A 6039-nucleotide genomic window follows, 5' to 3' on the forward strand; every position below is an offset into this window, starting at 1 on the left:
TTTTGTTATTATTATTTGTACATATATATATATATATATATATATATATATATATATGTTTTTTATAATATTCAGCATATAGATGTTTTATTGTATTATCTGAGGAAGAAGCATATATATCACATCAATGAGTATCCATTTGCTTCAACAACAACAGATGTGGACTTTAACGACACTTTGAAATTTGCATATAAGGACTGGAATGATCGTTCAAAAGGTTTTAATGAATTTGAATTTTGGAGTGAAGGATTGGGATTTGGGCTTTGTGAGTATATTTTGGGTGAGAATCATAAATGTGGAATTCCATGGTCATCTGTTCAAAAAGTTTTCTGTCCGATTCGACTTCCTGCAGATTTGGTAAAGGGTGAAATTCCATTAGATGCTTGCACTCATTATTTTCTGGCGGTATTAGACTTGAATGAGAAGACCATAGATGTATATGATTCGGTGTACAAGGGAGATGAGTATGATATTATCAAGGAGCAGCTTATTGCTTATCAGCATTTCATTCCTGTGGTTTTGGAGCAATGTAAATTTGGTGACTTGCATCCTACATTTGGTTATGTGTATGAACCATTTGTGGTTTCCTGGAAAGAATCACCAAAACAGATTGGAAACAAAAGTTGTGGTGCATTTCTTATAAAGTTTGTTGATATGATGATGCAGGGTCAAGATGTTATGACAATTGTGCCCAATACAATAAAATATTATCGTGAGTATCTTGGTTTTAGTCTATGGTCACATGCAGATTGGAAATACAAATCAGGGTATGAAACTCCTCCAGAGAATGTTGGTGATGATTATGGAGAGAATGGAAATAACTTATGTAAATATCCTTTAGCACTTGGTTATCCTCCAGTGTAAATACCTTGATAAACATAGTTTTGATTCCTTTATATTATGCTGGATATGTAATAGTTCTGCTTCCTTTTCTTTAAAATGTTTTGCTTGCTGTATATTATACTGGATATCTAACATGTGAAAGCATATAATATATTACTTTATATCGGGTATGTATTGTTGAATGAAATATCAATGCACTCGAGTTTATATTTTTTATGGTTATTTTTAATGTATATTATACTGGAGGTATATTATGTTAAATCATAATATTCAGTATTTAATACTGGACGTTAAAAATCAAGAAGTTTTTACGCTAAATTAGTCAAATTTTGGTTACTCCCTATAAAATATGCTGCAAATGCTACTTATCAATCCAGTATATTATAATGGAGAAGTGGAAAATAGTGTAAACTTGGTATCTTGTCACGACCCAACCCCGATCGTGATGGCGCCTAACATACTGCTAGGCAAGCCCGACCATTTAGACAACCTTAACCGATTAATCACAGTGGATAAATAAGTTTTCACAACTAAAATACCAAGTTAAATGCGGGAAAATCCTGAAATAAATTCTAACATCCGGAAAAGCCCAACATATAATATACTATTCGGCCCATAGAATCTGGTGTCACAAGTCTGAGCCTCTAATGCATAAGTATTAGCCTACTACATAATGTTTCTCTAGAAATGTGGAAAACAAACAAATAAAATAGAAAGAAGACCAGGACTGCGAACGCCAATTTGCAGCTACCTTGAATCTCCCGAATGTGATGCTAGGCAGAGAAAGATCTCACTCAGCCTCAGTGGGTGCGCCTGAATCTGCACACAAGGTGCAGGGAGTAATGTGAGTACTTCCAACCCAGAAAGTAATAAACATAAATACAGTCTGAGAATAAGAAATCCTAAATAGGCACAAAGTGAAGCTATAAACACAGCAACATGAACCAGTAGTATAATACAGTAAAACAGTGAAAACAATTATAGAATTATCACATCAGAATAAAGAATAAATGACAATTAAATATGCAATGCAACACATAAACCGGTACTCTCCAGTACCCGTTGCGGCGTGCAGCCCGCTCCATTTATTTATCGTCGACGGCGCTCACTGGGGGTGTGCAAACTCCGGGAGGGGCCCCTTACGGCTCAAGCGCAATAATAAGCCATATCGTGGCATCAAACAGGCCCTCGGCCTCATATCAATATCAATATCATACCGCTGCGGCGTGCAGCCTGATCCCATACTCAGTCCAAAATCACATAAGCCCCTCGGGCACAATAACATAAAAATATTCAGCCCAAACTTCATTTATAAATATTATTTAAGTTCCATGTTTGAGAAAAATGGCTGAGTTTACAAAACAGTATTAAATACCAGGACTGAGTTCAATATTTAAACTTATGGTAAGAAACCAGTAAAAATAATCCCTGAAGGATTCAAGTAGTTGGCATAAAGCCCAATTATGACAATTAATCCATTTTTATAAGGATGTTACTAATCTACAATCAATTAGGTAGTAACTTTATTAAGCGGGACGGACCAAGTCACAATCCTCGACGGTGCTCTACCCCACGCCCGTTATCCGGCGTGCAAGTCACCTCACATAGCACTACGATGTGCAAATTCGGGGTTTCAAACCCTCAACACAGCATTTACATTACTAACCTCAAGCCGGCCAAAGTCCTAGCTTGCTATGCCCTTGCCTTTTGAATTAACCTCCTCGCGTACCGAAACTGATCAAAACCACAACGAATACATCACAATATGCTAATGGGACAATACCCAATCGAAAACAATCGAAAAATAGTGAAATTCCCGATATTAGCAAAAACCCGAGCCCCGGGCCCACTTCTCAAAAATCAGTAAATTTACCATCAACGGATTCCTTATCTCACCACGAGTCTATACATATAAAGAACACCAAAATCGGAGTCCAAATGACCCCTCAAATTCCCATTTTTGCTCTCTTAGGTTTCAAGCCCTAACCTCCATTTTTGACCTTTAATTCCTTGATTTTTCAGTCTAAATTCATGTATTTGCATCATAAAATCGTGTTCTAAGACCAAGAATTCTTACCTGATCGAAGTCCTTGAAACCCTCTTCAAAATCGCCCCAAAACTCTCCAAGTCTGAAGTGAAAATATGAACTCTTTTGAAATTTCGAGAAGGAATTAAAACTCCTTTCTGATTAGTTGTTTCCGCATCTGCGGTACAGTTGTTGCTTTTGCGACTTCCGCTCCTGCGGCCTTCTTCCGCTTCTGAGGAAATTCCCAAAGTCCCAAGGTCCGCTTCTGCGACCTCATTCCCGCATCTGCGGCTTCGCAGATGCGGCTCCTTCAATCGCTTCTGCGGAAATAGCACCCAGGCCAAATATCGCTTCTGCGATCCTCCCTTCGCTTCTGCGTGACCGCACCTGCGGTCCCACAACCGCAGGTGCGAAAATACCAGATACCAGCAGACCTTAACCATGTAAAAATTTCGAAACTCTCCGTTTAACCATCCGAACTCAACCCGAAGCCCCCGGGACCTCAACCAAAAACACAAACATGATCCAATGCCTTATTCAAACTTGCTCCAATCATCAAAACACCTCAAACAACACTAAAACTATCATTTCTCATCGAATTCAAGCCTAAGTTCTTCCAAAACTTCCGAAACACGCATTCGATCAAAAACCCAACCAAAACACCTCCGAATGACCTAAAATTTTGCACACACATCCCAAATCACCTAACGAAGCTACTGCAACTCTCAAAATTCCCTTCCGACCCTCGGATCAAAATCTGACCTATCGACCAGAATTCGCCAAAATTCTAACTTTGCCAATTCAAGCCTAATTCTACTCCGGACCTCCAAAATCACTTTTGATCACACTCCTAAGTCACAAATCATCCCCCGAAGCTAACCGAATCATCGAAATTCATATCCGAGCCCTCTAACACATAAGTCAACGTCCGGTTGACTTTTCCAAAACAAACCTTCCTTAAAGAGACTAAGTGTCTCATTTCCTTCTAGAACCACTCCAAATCAACTCGTTCACCCCCAACACTGATAATGAAGCATAAAGAAATAGAAAATAGGGAAAACGGGGCGGTAACTCACGTGACGACGGGTTGGGTCTTCACATATCTAGAACAATTTACTGAATTGAATAATTTAGTATTTATTTTCCTGTATTTTATACTGGAGATATATATTGTTATACTACTATGTTCTGTATTTAATTCTGGACGTGAAAAATACATATTTTTCACCCTAAATTAGTCCAAATTTTGGTTACACCCTATAAATTATGCTGGAAATACTACTTATGTAGGGATATAAGCTAGTATTTTATAATGGAGAACTGGAAAATAGTGGAAACTTGGTATCTAGAACAACTTACTGGAATTAAATAATTTAATATTTTATTCCCTGTATATTACACTGGATATATAAATTGTTAATCCATAATCTCCAGTATTTAATACTGAACTTGAAAAGTCTAGAATTTTTTACCCGAAATTAATCCAATTTTGGTTATTCCCTATCAAATATGGTGGAAATACAACTTATGTAGGGATATAAGCCAGCATTTTATAATGGAGAAGTGGAAAATAGTGTAAACTTGGTATCTAGAACAATTTAGTGAATTAAATAATTTAGTATTTATTTCCTGTATTTTATACTGGAGATATATATTGCTATACTAATATGTCCAGTATTTAATTCTGGACGTGAAAAATATATATTTTTCACCCTAAATTAGTCCAAATTTTGGTTATACCCTATAAATTATGCTGGAAATACTACTTATGTAGGGATATAAGCCAGTATTTTATAATGGACAACTGGAAAATAGTGGAAACTTGATATCTAGAACAACTTACTGGAATTAAATAATTTAATATTTTGTTCCCTGTATATTGCACTGGAAATATAAATTATTAAACCATAATCTCCAGTATTTAATATTGAACCTGAAAACTCTAGTATTTTTTACCCGAAATTAATCCAATTTTGGTTATTCCCTATCAAATATGGTGGAAATACTACTTATGTAGGGATATAAGCCAGTATTTTATAATGGAGAACTGGAAAATAGTGGAAACTTGGTATCTAGAACAATTTACTGAATTAAATAATTTAATATTTTATTTCCTGTATATTACACTGGAAATATAAATTGTTAAACCATAATCTCCAGTATTTAATACTGAACTTGCAAAGTCTAGTATTTTTTACCCGACATTAATCCAATTTTGGTTATTCCCTATCAAATATGCTGGAAATGCAGGAAATAGTGAAAATCATACTATGCTGTATTTTATATTGGATAATTATTTTTATAAGATGTATAATCTTCTGCATTTCATGATTTTTTATTGTTGTATGCTGGCGTTGTCTTTTTCGTATAATTTTCTGGAAAAGATTTTGATACTTTGTCGATCATATTCCATAATATATTAGAAACATAAAAGAACTATTACAAAGGAGAATCATAAATAAACATAGTAGAAGATAAATATCTCCAAAAAGAAACGAAAAGCCACATAAAAATAAAGAAAACAAGAACAAAAACACAGAACAAAAACATTAAAAAAGGATTAAGGAAAACTACGAATCATTTGAGACATCAGAATAATACTCCTCAATTTCTCGATATATCTCATCATTATCTGAATCAGAGATAATTATAGGATACTCGGGCAAAAGATCACAAAGTCTCACGAGATCATTCTTTAACATGTTGAAATCAAAACGCAACTGATTTTGTTCAATTATTATTCTGTCCATAAGATGAGTAAGATTCTTTAAGCTATATTCGAGCTTAGCCCAGTCGTCCCTGTTGGGATACTTAAAAGAATCAATGTTTTGGACAAACTTGTCGAACGAGGTTGAAAAACCTTCAGAACTGCCTTCTACATTCTGCCTGTTCTGGAATGATTTCTCAGCAAAAAATTGAGGTCTTATTTTTTCCCAATCAGCTCTTATTTGCTCCCACTTTTGCATAAGTTCGTCCATAGCATGATTCCTGCTTCCGCTAGCATCAGACATGGTTTTTTTGAAAAAGCTAAAAGGATAATGAAATATGATAGAATTTTTCTATTGAACTGATTATTTAATATAGACAGAGTGTGCACCTACTAATTTAATACGTATAAATGAAAAGGTAACTTTTCAGGTCTGTTTGATGTTTTTGGTTCAGAGAAATGA

This window comes from Nicotiana attenuata, chromosome 7 (genome assembly GCF_001879085.1).
Source record: "Nicotiana attenuata strain UT chromosome 7, NIATTr2, whole genome shotgun sequence".
Lineage (NCBI taxonomy): Eukaryota > Viridiplantae > Streptophyta > Magnoliopsida > Solanales > Solanaceae > Nicotiana > Nicotiana attenuata.